General features: G+C 34.8%; 1 long non-coding RNA gene across 1 annotated transcript; it reads left to right on the forward strand.

Annotated features, from left to right (window-relative positions):
- Window positions 1–8,537: 8,537 nt before the first annotated feature.
- On the forward strand, window positions 8,538–15,442 carry LOC309797386. Its single transcript, XR_014292627.1, has 3 exons — window positions 8,538–8,584; window positions 12,696–12,769; window positions 15,215–15,442. It is a non-coding gene; the product is annotated as an uncharacterized lncRNA (long non-coding RNA).

Consider the following 15,442-nt stretch of genomic DNA (forward strand, 5'->3'; position numbering starts at 1 on the left):
ATTATCTAGGGCCAGTATCCTGTTTTCTCCATCCTGAATCCCCTCAGGGTGCAGCATTGGGGGTGGCTTCAGTGGCTGATGGCTTGATGGCTATAACATCCTTTGTTACTGATACCACAGGCTACATTCTTTGTCCACGTAAATGACTTGAATATGGATAGTAAATCTGTGGATTTGCAAAACGTAATTCTTGGAGCATTTTTAGAAGGACAAAGTTAAGGGCAATTTCAGAATCACTAGCAGCTAAAATTGCTATTTATACTTTTCCACCGGTAGGTAGTAACCTGCTGTTGCTATCTTCAGTATTCCCAAGGGATAACAAAAGCCATTTAATTCAAGAAAGAAATGTAAAATTTAGCACAATGCAACTTCCACAAAACCAAACACACACCCAACTTTCACAGATATGAAGTAATAATCTAAAATAGAATCCTGGAACTAATTGGAAAAAAAGAGCAAATGTACTCATATTGGATAATTTTATTCTTTTATTAATGTTTGATATATATATATAGATATGTATTTATTAATAAAATTCAGAGGTGCTATATGGAGAAATAGCTTTGTACGAATATTGTCTTTGTATGTGTTTATCAATAATGTATGAGATTGCCTCCTATGCTCCTTTTCCTTTATTCTCTTGCAGGCAGTAGATGTAGTTATCAGTTGTTTTTAAAATTTCTAGGCAGCCAAAGGACTAGCATCACTTAAATAAAGAAGGCAAATTGTCCCAAAGTAGGAACAATTTTCCTTCATTATGGAACATAAAGTCCTCATATGAAGGGGGAAGAATTTCATAGCTAAAAGCTTTCAACTACAGAAGATTTATGAGTAACTATGTATGTTGTTTCAAAGTGGACTCTCTATAATTAATGTCTGGGGGTTATCTTTGGTATATAATGGATTTTCATTTTTTAAATATTATTAGATAATATACAAAATAATATGTTTAATTATATGTAAGTTATGAGAGATAATAAAAACTCCTGCAAACACACCACCGAAACTAAGAACTAGAATCAAAACTGCTGAGTCTTCTCTCTGTTCTCTACCCTGATCCCACCTTCCTGCTTTCACCAAAGAAATCACTCTGATCTTGGCTTTATGTTCAACATCCACATAATTTTTATCTGATTTTGCTTATTATTGAGATTTATAAAATTGATATCATACTTTAGTCTTCTGTGCTTGCTTTTTTTACTCAACATTATGTTTCTAAGGTTCATCCACTTTGCTTTAACTAGTGTTCATTCATTTGTACTACTGTATAATATTTTATTGTATAAATACAAGAAAATGTGTTTATTATTCTATTAATGATATTTGGGTTGTTTTGGGCCTATTACGGACAATACTTCCATGGACATTTATTTTAATGTTTCCTGGTACACATGTGCAAGATTTAACATAAGTAAAAGAGTAGACATACTAAGAGTAGAATTGCTGAGTTGTAGGGAATTCAAATATTCAACTTTAAAAATTCATGTCAAAATGTTTTCTGGGCCTCCCTGGTGGCGCAGTGGTTGAGAGTCCGCCTGCCGATGCAGGGGATGCGGGTTCGTGCCCCGGTCTGGGAGGATCCCACATGCCGCGGAGCGGCTGGGCCCGTGAGCCATGGCCGCTGGGCCTGCGCGTCCGGAGCCTGTGCTCCGCAACGGGAGAGGCCACAACAGTGAGAGGCCCGCGTACCGCAAACAAACAAACAAACAAACAAACAAACAAAATGTTTTCCAAAGTTATGGAATCAATTTTCAGCCCTTTTGCTCTATAGCTTCACCAGTTAGAATGGCCATTTTAGTCTTTTGTTCCTTGTATTAGTCTGCTCAGGTTGTCCTAGCAAAATACCTCAGATTCAGTGGCTTAAAAAACAAGTGATTTATCTTCTCACAGTTCTGGAGGCTGGAAGTCCAGGCTCAAGATGTTGGCAGTTTTGGGTCCTCCTGAGGCCTCTTTCCTTGACTTGCAGATGACCACTGCTTTGTAGCTATGTCCTCACATGGCCTTTTCTCTGTGTGTATACATCCCTCGTATCTCTTCCTCTTCTTACAAGGACACCAGTCATATCAGTTAGGGCCCCACCATTATGACCTCATTTAACCATAATTATGTTTTTAAAGTCCCTGTCTCCAAACAGCCACATTGGGAGATGGGGCATCAACATACGAATTTTAGGGAACACAATTCAGTCCATAACAGTTTTAATTTGTATTTCCCTAATTACTGACAGGCTGCGAATCCTTTCATTTGTTTAATAGTTGCCTCTGTTTCCTATTCTGTGAAGTCCAGAGAATATCTTTTGTCCATTTTTCTACTGTTTATCTTTTTCTTACTTATTTCTATGGTTCTTTAAATACAAGCAAATAATCCTTGGTCAGCTATATATGACACAAATAAGTTATTTCATTCCTTATCTTTTAATAAATAGCGGCTCTCAATTTTAATGAAATCAAATGTATCTTTTAGCTTAGTGTCTTTTTGTTCTACTTAAAATGTCCTTCCCTAGTTTAATGCTACCCAGATATAGTATATTTTCTTCTGAAAGTTCTAGTGTATCTTTGTTTTATATTCAAGCCATTAATGCACTTACAATCGACTTGTCTGTATTATCCAATTTCTTTGTTTTCTTATGAATAATTAAGTTTTCCAGGACCATTTTGGAATGAATGGATTTTTTAGGTGTGTCTGAGCTGTTCTTGACCATTCACATAAATTTCAGAATTGGCAATCCTGTAAAACCTCTATTAAGTATTTTTATTGTAATTGTATTGACTATATAAATTAAGTTGGGGGAAACTTACACCATTATGATGAGTCTTTTCTATCCATAAACAAGATGTACCTCTCCATTTATTTAAGACTTCTTTAATATCTTTCAATAAGGTTTTATTTTCTCCATAATGTCTTGCACATTTTTATTTAGATTTATTCCTAGGTAGTCTTTTTTTTTCCATTTTAAATAATTTTTAAGCTCTCTCTTTGTTCCTGGATTATAGAAATCCAATAGATATTTGCATCTTGAGCTTATATCTAGCCATCTTGCTGATATTGTTTTTTAGTAAGAGAGGATTTTCTTAGCAAAGAGGAATAAATGTAAAATTAAATAAAAAGGTTATGGGTCAGCTCTGGTCAATAGAACTTTCCATGATAATGGAAATGTTCTTAGTGCTGTCAAAAACTACAGCCATTAGTCACATGTGTTTTTAAATTTTTAAATGTAAGTTCAATAAAATTAAAATTTCTGTTCCTAAGTCAAACTTGCCCACATTTCAAGTATTTAATAGCCACTTGTGACTAATGGACACTATACTGGACATTGTATCTCTAGACTATTAGAGTGTGAAGCCATGGCGTCCCGGGATTTTATCTTTGTCAATGGCATAGTGAGATCTTTCATGTGACAGTTATTCTGTTATTAAAAAGAGAAGTTACTTAACCTAGTCATCCCTAACTTTTTGAAATAATCCAACATAGCTTTCACCATCCATGAATTTCTTGAATCATATTTATGTTTCTAAACTATTTCTTGTGTCAAGTGTTCACTTTGTAGCAAGTTCACTGTCCTAAAATGGCACATACCAAAGTATCAAGAGGTTCCCTTATTCCTGATAAGCTGTGATTGGATGAAGAAGACCTTGTTACCCTGCCTATCTGATTTTTATTATAATCAGATGTTAACCTGTATCAGTCTCCATATTCAAAATTCACCTTCAAAATTATATGTTATTCACATGATGGTTGTCTTTATTTCATTTAGCTAGTATCATGACCTTATAAATGCAGTTTTGGTCATTTTCTACTAAAACCTCATATTTATCTGTGTGGAAATACATCTCCTACTTGTTTGCCCTCTTATAAACTCTTCCTGTAATTTAATCCTCATGAGCTTTATTTCCCCTAATTTTAATTACTTAATATTTTGTAAAACATTTAAGAGATCACTGGTATGCTCTTTTTTTCAATCATCTATACATTTAAACAGTGTGTTGCAATAAGAAATAGTACTGGTCATCGTAAGACCAGAGTCCTAGTTTTACCCATAAAAATGAACTATATGTGCATTGAAATAAGTTTTATATAAGGTTATATAAGGTTTATTCTGATTCTAAAATTGTTATGATTATTTAGAAAATTATGTTTGAAATATGACATTATTCAAAACCAATAGAGGTTTGAAATCTATTAAAAATCTACAAGGAATTCACCTATTTCACCTTTTTCCCTGATTTGATATTAAACTGTAATCCTTCATCTTTCACTTACAGCATGCTGTAGCTGCTGTTGACACAAAGACAAAATATAATGTCTAAATATTGTGTAGTTGTTTTTTAAATGGATACTTTTGTTTAAAATTGTCTTTTACATAGATTCTTGATTCCCTTTTCACAACTTTTCCATTCCCCATGCTACTGCAATCAATCACTCATGATAGAAAATTATTCTCTTTTCTGTTTGCTAAAGCTCTTTTTAAAATACCAAGTTTCAAATGATCATCAATTCAAGAAACTTTGGGAAATGAACCTCATAATTTCCAGAATGAATATTTTGTTTCACTGGCTACCAGGACACCATCCTCTCCTAGATTTCTCCCCTCTCATTCACCATTCCTTGGCATTCTCCCTTGGTGATGCCTCCCATCCCTCAACATCTGTTAGAAGGCCCTAAGGCTCATTCCTGGCCCCCTTCACTCTCCATCTACCTTAACTACTCATGAGTTTTAATCTAGTCCCATTACTTTAATGGGAAGATGACTTATGACTCCCCAATTCATACTTCTAGCCCTAAGCACTCACCTAACCTCCAGACTCCTAATTCCAATTTCCCACTAAATATCTCCAATCTATGCATAATAGACATTTCAAACTTAGCAAATAAAACTAAATATTTTGCTTTGATCCATCCACTGCACTCCAGTTTTTCCTGGCTCCATAACTCATCCAGTTGCTCAGGCCAAAAATGTTAGATTCATCCTTAAACTCTCACTTTCCCACAATTCCTATGTCCAGTCCATCAGAAATTCTTGCCAGTCTAACTTGAAAATACATCCTGAATCCACCTACCTCTCACCTTACTCTTGCCGTCTTTACTTACTCCAAGCCATCATTGCTTGCCTCATCTAATGCAATAGGCAGCCTCTTCCACAACCTCCTTGCTTCCTCCCCTCTTGCCCCAATCCTTATAGTCTATAACCAATACAATAGCCAGAATAATAAAAAAAAACCCATAAATCATATCACATGATTTCGCAAAACCCGTTCCCATCACTTTAGAATAAAAATTAAACTTTTTACCTGTCCTACATGCTTTATTCAGTATTTCTTCTGCCCTACTCTCCAAGCTCGTTTACTACTACTATTCTCTCACACACACATCCAGATTTTCTTTCTGCAGTGGCCTTCCCAACATCAGGGCCTTTGCACTTGCTATTCCCTAAAACCTGGAAGATTTTAAAAATCTGTAAGATTTCTCCAAGAAGATCTTAGAAGGCATTTACATTTCATTTTGTAGAGACATTTGGTAGAAGACATTTTTGCAAAAGATAGATACATTTTACTTTGGCGGCTATTCACACATCTAGCAATTTCCAAGTTGGTTAAATAACAAATGTGAATTGATGAAGCTAAAATAAAAGAACTGTAGTTGTTGAGACCTATGTGTTTTAAACCGTGAACTTTGAGGAATTGTAGACATGCCAACTACACCATGGTTTCAGTGTTAATGTGTGAGAGTTAGCTAAGGTATTTTTCAAATACTCATTACTCTCTAAAGAGCTTCTGAGCAGGAAATCAGGACAGGGCCTGTGGACCTGAATTTTATCCAGTACCTCAGTTGATTCTGTTGCAAATGGTTTTCAGTCAGCCCTTTGAGAGACACCAAGCTGGGGTATTTGCCCAGATATAATTGCCAGTGGTCATGCAAGACACCAATGAAATACAATCGAGAATCAACAAATCACTGAAAAGAGTGACAAAAGAAGAAGAGGATCCAGTCAGGACCAGTAGAGACGCTATCCCAAGCACTCTTGGCTAGGAGTTTTACAAATCCATTCATATACATGGACTGATAGTTAACAGCCAAATGGCACTGCATAGTTTTGTAAGTTGCTGAGTATTAAAGTGTATGGCTAAGCATCATAAGTTTTGTTAAATTATATTTTGGTTGCTATAAAATTAGATGTACATTGTGTGTCATAGATATAGGGATACAGATGTGTAAATATATGTTGTTGTTTCAGTTCTTCAGCTGACACTTCATAATGTCTTTGCAACTTCTAAATGAAGGACCTCTTCAAATATTGTTTAGAAAAACAAGAGCCTGTTCATCCCTGTCCACCTCCTTGTCTTCATCCCCTTCCTTGTCCCTTCCCTTCTTTTTTTAATATCTTTATTGGAGTATAACTGCTTTATAGTGTTGTGATCCCTTCCCATCTTGAACAAATTAGTCCATTAAGTGAGGTAAAATAACCCTTTGTCAGCATGGGGAAGGTGGGCATTCGAGGAACCACATGACTTGGCATTGGGTCTCAGAGTCTGAGAAAGGGGAGAGGATGTCTGCATAAGGGAGCCTGGAGTTGATTGCTGAAGTCTGATTCGTGTGAAAGGGCATCCACATGAGGAAGTGGCCTTGGCAACCACTCTGTACAGATAGTCATAACCCGTGCCAGGTGGAGAAAATGGGTAGGATGGGAAAGTGGCAGCTACAAGAATTTACTTAAATACAGGAAGACTGATCAAATAAGTAAGGATATTAAGGATATGGTAATCAGTGTTATTTTAATATCTGTGGAGGGAGTTTAAATATGAAAAGGGCAAAAACTAGAAGGAAAGGGCGTTGAAAGGGAATGGAGGATGTTAATGTGAACAGATGATTTTCAATATAGAGACATTATAGAAATAAACATAGACAATATGTTTGCATGTGTTTATGAATGTCTTTGTGAATATGTGTAAATGGTTATGAATATGTTTTCATATGTGTGTATGTATATATGTACCTAAATCCCCTAGCTCTGCCCATTGAGAGTACCTGGGACCACTACTTCCCAAGAGCAATGAATACACCTACTGTCCAGATCTTGGTTTCTAAATACAGCTCTCCAACTGAAGGAACTAAAGCTCTTTGGAGAAATGGCTGATTCTAGAACCACTACAGGGAAAATATAAGATGACCCTAGAACATATTATTGTTTCAAGAAGTAAGGGATCAGCCATAAAAAAAAACCGAAATTGAGTTATTTGTAGTGAGGTGGATGGACCTAGAGTCTGTCATACAGAGTGAAGTAAGTCAGAAAGAGAAAGACAAATACTGTATGCTAACACATATATATGGAATCTAAAAAAAAAAAAATGTCATGAAGAACCTAGGGGTAAGACAGGAATAAAGACACAGACCTACTAGAGAATGGACTTAAGGATATGGGGACGGGGAAGGATAAGCTGTGACAAAGTGAGAGAGTGGCATGGACATATATACACTAGCAAACGTAAAATAGATAGCTAGTGGGAAGCAGCCGCATAGCACAGGGAGATCAGTCCAGTGCTTTGTGACCTAGAGAGGTGGGATTGGGAGGGTGGGAAGGACAGCGATGCAAGAGGGAAGAGATATGAGGATAAATGTATAACTGATTCACTTTGTTATAAAGCAGAAACTAACACACCATTGTAAAGCAATTATACTCCAATAAAGATGTTAAAAAAAAAGAAGGGAGATATCAAAGAATAGTTGGGAAACATCAAAGGATATAGAAGCCAAACTGAAGGGGTTTCCACTGGACAAATCTTGAACAATCTAAGCCTCAAAATAAATAATGGTAGAAACGTATTATAGTCAATTGAATAAAATAGGAGTCTATGAGTTCATACTGATTTTAAGAATTAAATTGAGTAAATTATGTTTGATGAGGAACAGGATATTTACATAATTACAAAGTGCCTTACCACAAAAATTATTAATAATGAAGGAGAAAAAAATAACGTTACAATGGAGAAGACTGGGTGATACACCTTAATCAAATGAGTAACATGATATTCCAGTAAGGCTACAAGTTAAAAGTTTGCCGAAATTGTTTGATAGGAAGCAGTGAGAAGAACAAAGCTTCACCACTGAGTTATTCTTGCCAACTACACATATCCTGAATAATCATGAGACAGATACAAACAGCTAAATCCTACAAAATAACTGATCCATATTCTTTAAAATTTTCTAGTTCATGAAATTCAAGGGAAGCCTGAGAAAATTTTCCAGATTAAAAAACTAAAGAGACAGGACAGCTAAATGCAACATGTGACACTGGGCTGATCCTTTTATTTTGAAGGACATGATGGGGATAATTGACAAAACTTGAAAGGGGTCTGAGGATTAGGAGCTCTGTGGTCATGTGTCAGTGTTAATTTCCTGATTTTCATGATTATATTTGGATATATGTTTGTAGGAAATACTAGAGGATTTGGGGGAGACATTGCATTGTGTTGGCAACTATTCTCTAATGGTTTGGGAAATAAATTATTTGTATTGTCAGTTCAATCTTTCTTTAATTTTCGAGATTGTTAAAAGAAGGCAAAGAAAGAGGAGAAGACCCCTGAGTCAGGTAACCCTCCTTTTCCTGGCGACTGACATAGTTAAAAGCTCAGTTTACAATGGTGGTCAGTTTTTCAGTCTATTTGTGCTAATTTCTGTTACTAACAACATAGCATCTTATTTTCTATTTGAGGTTTTTGGATTTTTCCTAATTATGCTTTTGCTTTTTATTCTATCAAATGTCTATGAATTTGATAAAGTCCTCGGTATTAAAACAAAATCAGTAAGATTCATAAAAATAAAAATAAGTTCTTGGAGAAATTTATAAATTTCTACCTGCATTCAAATTGGAGTAAGTTGGCAAGAAATTTATAAGGGGAAAATACTATAAGGAGCACTCCCATTCAGAAACTCAAAATGGTTGCACGTGTTTCTCCTGTAAGAGGTCTGTGATGAAACAGCAGGATGAAGGCTATATGTCCAAACTTAAATGCAATCTTTTAAATCACCTTTCATGTCAGGCCATGTAAGAACTGGGCAATTCAAGAAGTAAATTAGAGCAATTCTTATTTTCAATAATTTCTTAGGTCAACACTTAGAATAATGAAAAACTTATCTTTAACTCCAAGAAATCTGGACAGTTATTAAAGCAAATGTGTTGTCCTACTGGCCTACACCTGGTTATAAACAGCAGTACGACTTCAGAAAACCCTGGACACTCAGTGGACTTTCTAAATATAGCTTTTTCTTTCTATAAAGGTGCTTTACAAGAATGCTATCTTTTGTGAAAATGTGGCCTTTATAAAGGGTACACTAAGGTCTGTGACTTTTAGACCTAGAAAAGATTTGAAATATTTTCTTAGCCTGGGAATCCACATTTTAGAGGCATAGAAAGAGAAACCCAATGAAATTAGATATTTTGCCCACCATCACATGGCAAACAAGTAATAACGACAGCACCCGAGCCTCTGTCTTCTGAATCCATTGAACGCAGCATAAATAGACTTGCAATAACTGCTGATTTTCACTGTCCTCAACACTACATTTCTTCTGTGCCTCATCCCTCTTCTTTTAAGAGGGATGACAACATTATCTGCAAACTTCATCTATAACTATTTTTAAATTTTGCTATTTTGTAACTCATTTTTGAAAAATTCTGTTTCTATGTTGAAAATGTGTAAGGACATTTACCTTCTTTCTTGAAACACCTTTGCCTGCGTTTATCACATTTTACTGTTGAACTATTGTGCAGCAATAAGGACAAAAGCACATCTAGTGGAGGAGATAATGTCAGAGGCAACAAGGTGTGTGTATGGGGGGGCGGGGTTAGAGTTGACATACCTTAAGGGAGATGAGGAGAGAGGGAAGAGAATAGAAATTGTATTTATTTGAAAAAATATGGCAAGTTAGAGAATTTTGGCTAAACTTAATACAATATAGCTTTCCTTAACTTAAATTCCGGGTTAACTTCCACTGTTTACATTGCCACAGACTAGGGAATAAACAAACTAAATAGATTTTTGGTAACACCATTTTGTGTTAATTTCATAAAGATTTCTACAAGACTTTTTAAAACTAAATTGAAAAACGAAAGTCTTGTCTTTAGCTTATTTTCCCTGCATGCTTGCACTTTAATAAGTTGATAAATGACATTTACACTCAATAGTTATGATTAATTCTGTCCCACAATTTTTAAAAGCACTGGGGATTGTGTGTGCGTGCATGCGCGCACCTTTACAACCAGTAAAATAAAGTTCTTGATCAAAAAATTATTATCACTTAGACTATTGAATAAAATCAGATATGATAGAGGGGCCAGCTGTTGGTAGATTTAAAAGTCACCGTAGGTGATTAATTCATGCAGCAGTGTTGCACGTCTCTCTTTAGATGAAGCACTTAGAAATATAACCATGTATGGCTCTAATTTCATATCTGAGACCTGTTTTTTTTTTTTTTTTTTTTTTGAGGTATGTGGGCCTCTCACTGTTGTGGCCTCTCCCGTTGCGGAGCACAGGCTCCGGACGCACAGGCCCAGCGGCCATGGCTCACGGGCCCAGCCGCTCCGCGGCATGTGGGATCTTCCCAGACAGGGGCACGAACCCGTTTCCCCTGCATCGGCAGGCGGACTCTCAACCACTGCGCCACCAGGGAAGCCCCTGAGACCTGTTTTATTTAGAGTTCTTTGGCAAGTGCTTGCTCTATGTGTTTTTATAGTCTTTGGTTGTGCTATAAAAACATCAAAATTATGAATTAACAGATATGCAAAAGTGAAATCCTAGAAGATAGGATAAACATGAAGTCCTCTAATTATCACTCAAATAAGTTTGGTTGACACAGAACTGGGAATCAGATAAAGACATTAATAATTCATAATGCTGAAATTAAAATCTTCTAGTCGCAGTACAAAAGAAATCCTAATTTGTACCACAAGGTAATGAATTCAGTACTTTTCATTTGTTAAATATTTGCTTATTACCCTGCACCGTGCATATAACACTGTTCCAAAATTTGGAGGGCAAACAGGAAAAACAAACTGTCTACTCTCAAGTTGTTTATACTGCAGTCAGTGAAATTTCTCTACTTTGAGATCTTTTAATTCCTCAGTTCATTGTAACATCTTCCTCAGATGAATTGTTTTTTATTTGTTAAAACCAATGTTTAGCACTTGAAATAGTTTCTTCAATGTTCCTGATAGTGAAATAGAGTCATAATGCTAATTTCCAATACTAATTATAGAGTTGATAGGAGAAATGCTCAAGATTGATAGTAAAGTGATTTTGATAATCTACAAAATGTCTTGAGGTTTCCCAGATAACAACTTGTCTCCCAGACAAAAATGCACTTATTATTTATATTCCAAGCTTATAAACATTTTTGTATTTTAATCATATATAGATTTTACAACATCTTTTAATTCACATTTTAAGATATTTTGTTCAGTAGATTATCTCATTTTGAAACTATTGATTTAGATATACATACTATGTAAATATTAGTATATATTTCTCAACGGCTAGATTAGTGCTTTCTTAACTACTTAAATTTGTTTAATACATATTGTTGTTCTTCAGCATTTCTTTTACTCACTGGAGCCTATCCTACTGACTTCAAAAAGCCTGAATTTTCACTGTATGGAAAATCTTTAAAATAACATATAATAATGGTAGAGAAGAAGAGTATTTAACATTGTGCTGAGATCATTCCATTAATAAAGAGATTAATCAATAATTCTAACATTCGGACATAGAATAAAAATGAAAAACAATCATAATACTGAGCAATGACATTTTCACTAAAGGGAGATATTAAATATTGTATAGGAAACTAGTATCTGCAAAGCAGATAAGTTGGCAATGATTATACATATATTTAAAATATGTTGAAACAGTCATAGACAGTTTTTCTTCTTGGCTGAAAAGAGGCATATTGAAGTGTTTAAGCACTACTTCGACTGGAATAGATTAGACACTATACAGAAAACACGATTGCAGAAGAGCAGGTATTAGCAGGTGTGTGAATGTGTGTGTCTTTAATTAATGCATTTTCATTCATTCAAAAAGGAGAAGAACGCCAAATTTAGTTTAAAGGTGGCATTGTGATACGTTAAAGTTCCATTCTTAGACTTCTGCTGCTGTTGCTGTTCCTTCAGTATTCACAAAGAGTACCGTCCTGTCATTTATCCAAGTTAGAAATCTAGGAGCAATCCTAGGATTCTCATTGTAGGATCCCCTACCTTCATGCTGCCCCCTCAATAAGTAACAAGTTCTTGGCTCTCCTGTAGAGGAAAGCTCTCTCCAGTGTACGCCCGCTCTGTCGCTCTCCGGGTCCAGCATCTCTGCCTCAGCCTCCCACTGAAGTCACTTCTAGTTCATTCTGTGCCATTTTTAAACCTTCCTCAGTCCTAGGCAATTGCCCTTTTAGAAGCTCTACCCTAAATGTTATCAGATGCATTAAAATGTGCCCAAGTCACATATCCAATATAATTTCTAGGTAACTATATGAAAGCTGAGTAACATTTCTGTTGTAGTGATATTAGTTGAAAATATTAATTACACAAGTTTTTCTCTCAATTTTGCAGATTTTTTCTTCATATTCTGGAGCCGTTTTTTTCAAGTGTCAAACAATTTTCTAAGTCCTTCTCAAACTCCTAGTCCCTAGTGAGTGTGCTTTTACTGTCACAGGGTTGAACAGCCCAGACAGCAAGATGTCTGAAGATGAAGACCATCACATGGGTGAGTAAATCAGATACGTGGAAGTTGGAATGCAAAGTGTTTGTAGAAAAAAAAAATACAAATCAAGGAAGAAATTGCAGTGTCAGTTAATATGATGTATATCAGATGATAGTATTAAAAAGCCAAGTGAAAATAAAATAACTTAATAATGTACATATTTGTCAGATTGTTCACTAGTGATATACTGCTCAGTGTAAGGTGAGAACCACAGATACTATCTTCTGGAAAAAAACCCTTTAAGCCCTAACAGATTCAGTTTACAAATTTCCTCTCTAATAAATGAGGAATAAAATAATTTACAATAAATTAATTATTTCTTCTTCTGAAGGTACTAATACTACAAATTCAGTGAGAAGATGGATCAAGTTTTTCGTACATTTCTCTCATTTCACATTTTTTAAATAAATGAGACTATATTTTGTCTAATGACTTCCAGAACAACTATCTGGAAACTGTGACTTCATTATATGTGAGACAGTATTTTAGGAGATATAGATGTATATTTAGATGGAGATATAAATATATAGCATATATACACAATATTTAAGAAGACACAGGAAATGTGGGATAGCTCCAGAGTGGTACACCCTATGTTCTGAGCTGCTCCGAAATGCAGTTCCTTTTTCTTTTTTTCTTAACATCTTTATTGGAGTATAATTGCTTTACAATGGTGTGTTAGCTTCTGCTTTATAACAACGTGAATCAGTTATACATATACACATGTTCCCATATCACTTCCCTCTTGCGTCTCCCTCCCTCCCACCCTCCCTATCCCACCCCTCTAGGTGGTCACAAAGCACCCAGCTGATCTCCCTGTGCTATGTGGCTGCTTCCCACTAGCTATCTGTTCTAATGGGAGTTCTCTGGGCACAAAGGGCTTTATTTTCTGTAATGAGATTAGAAGAAAGGATTTGCTAATAATTGCTTCAATAGCAACTAAAAATCTTGGCATCCCTCCTTTCAGCGTTTTGAAAATCCTAAAGGGGATGTTGTCAGTAACAAAAAAATTGAAGACTGATAATGTATTTAAATTAATCATTCTTGAAATTAATCTGCCCTTTCACCTTTTAAATTGATTCATGCTTCTCAGAAAATAAAATATGCTAATCCGCATATCATTTTTCCACTGCGTAGAGCAACTATATCTAAAAACAAAAATACTATAATTTTAGTTTCCTTTACTATATTCCTCCACAACTTGTGTTGTACTTTCATATCTTCTTTTCATTCTGCTAGTGAGATATATATACATATATGTATATATACATATATGTATATATACACATAATATTTAGATTTTAGATATTTGCATTATGCAGGACAATCCATAAGATGGATAGATGCTTAATTTTAATACCATTGAATACAATTTTCATAATTTTATACTTTAATTATTTTTGGAAGCACACACCAGAAAGGGTAAAGCAAATTAGAAATGAAAAAAGGTGACCAAGCTGGCATTTTTCATTTCAGACTTTATATTTGGACTACTCAGTGGGACAGATTATATTATAATAACAAAATTTTGCTTTTGCAGGGAGGTCAATCTTTGCTTCTGCATTGCCTCAACTCTTTTAATCCCATCCAGTTTATCTTTCATCTCAGAAACTATATTTTTCATCTCTAGGAACTCAATTTGGGTTATTTTTATATCCTCTATATGTCTATTTAAGATGTTGATGCTTTCCTTTAACCTTTTTGAACCTATGAAAATTAGTTATAATAACTGTTTGAATGTCTTTGTTTACTGATTGTACCATTTTCAGTCTGTTTTCATTAATTAATTTTTCTCCTTGTTATGGGTTATATTTTCCTTTGTCTTTGCATCCCTGGTAATTCTCGATTGCATGTCAGATATTGTGAATTTTACTTTACTGGTTGCAGGGCGTTGTTGTATTATTTTTTTTAAGATTTGTAACTTTGCTCAAAGAGGTAGTTAAGAAATAGTTTGATCATTTTGAGGCTTCGTTGTAAGCCTTATTAGGCTGCAACTGAAACAAGTTAGTCTAGGGCTAATTTTGTCCCACTACTAAGGCTATACTCATTGAATAGTCTGTGTATTGAATACTCTAGTTGATGCTGCATGTATTAAATTATATCAAAACATATTTGTATAATCTTAAAGCAATAAATGCAACACATAAAAATATAAAAAAATTAACTTTTATTAAATAAAACAAAAATGTTTTCTTCTAGTAATTGTAGTATTTTAACATGTTTAAATACTGCATCCCTATGAAATTCATTTTGTTAATAAATATGAAAAGAGAATCCACCTTTATTTTTTACAGGTGACCAGGGACTTGTTCAAACACCAACATTTAACTGTATTACACAAAACATTATGCCACTGGGTTATCATTATAATTAACAGCTTTATACAACCGTTGTCTTGTGCTGTTTGTTTTTCAATGTCTAAAATTATTGTTTAATATATATATTTTTTTACTTTTAGCAGTTTAAGCCAGGAGAGTAAATCCAGTTCCTATTACTCCATCCTGTCCAGAAGCACAGGTCTTAAGTGAAATTTAATACCAAAGAAACAGTTGCAACTTTTACAACGGATCTATCACTGGTTGTTAGCATATCTTCCCACACCCAAGACACCAAGATAACTTCTACTCACTGTTAAAGCTTTATGATGAGCAAAACTTCCACCACTGTGCTTCCTTAGCATGTGAGTATATTTTTAATTT

The sequence above is a fragment of the Mesoplodon mirus genome, assembly GCF_964341445.2.
Source record: "Mesoplodon mirus genome assembly, contig: HAP1_SCAFFOLD_477, whole genome shotgun sequence".
Lineage (NCBI taxonomy): Eukaryota > Metazoa > Chordata > Mammalia > Artiodactyla > Ziphiidae > Mesoplodon > Mesoplodon mirus.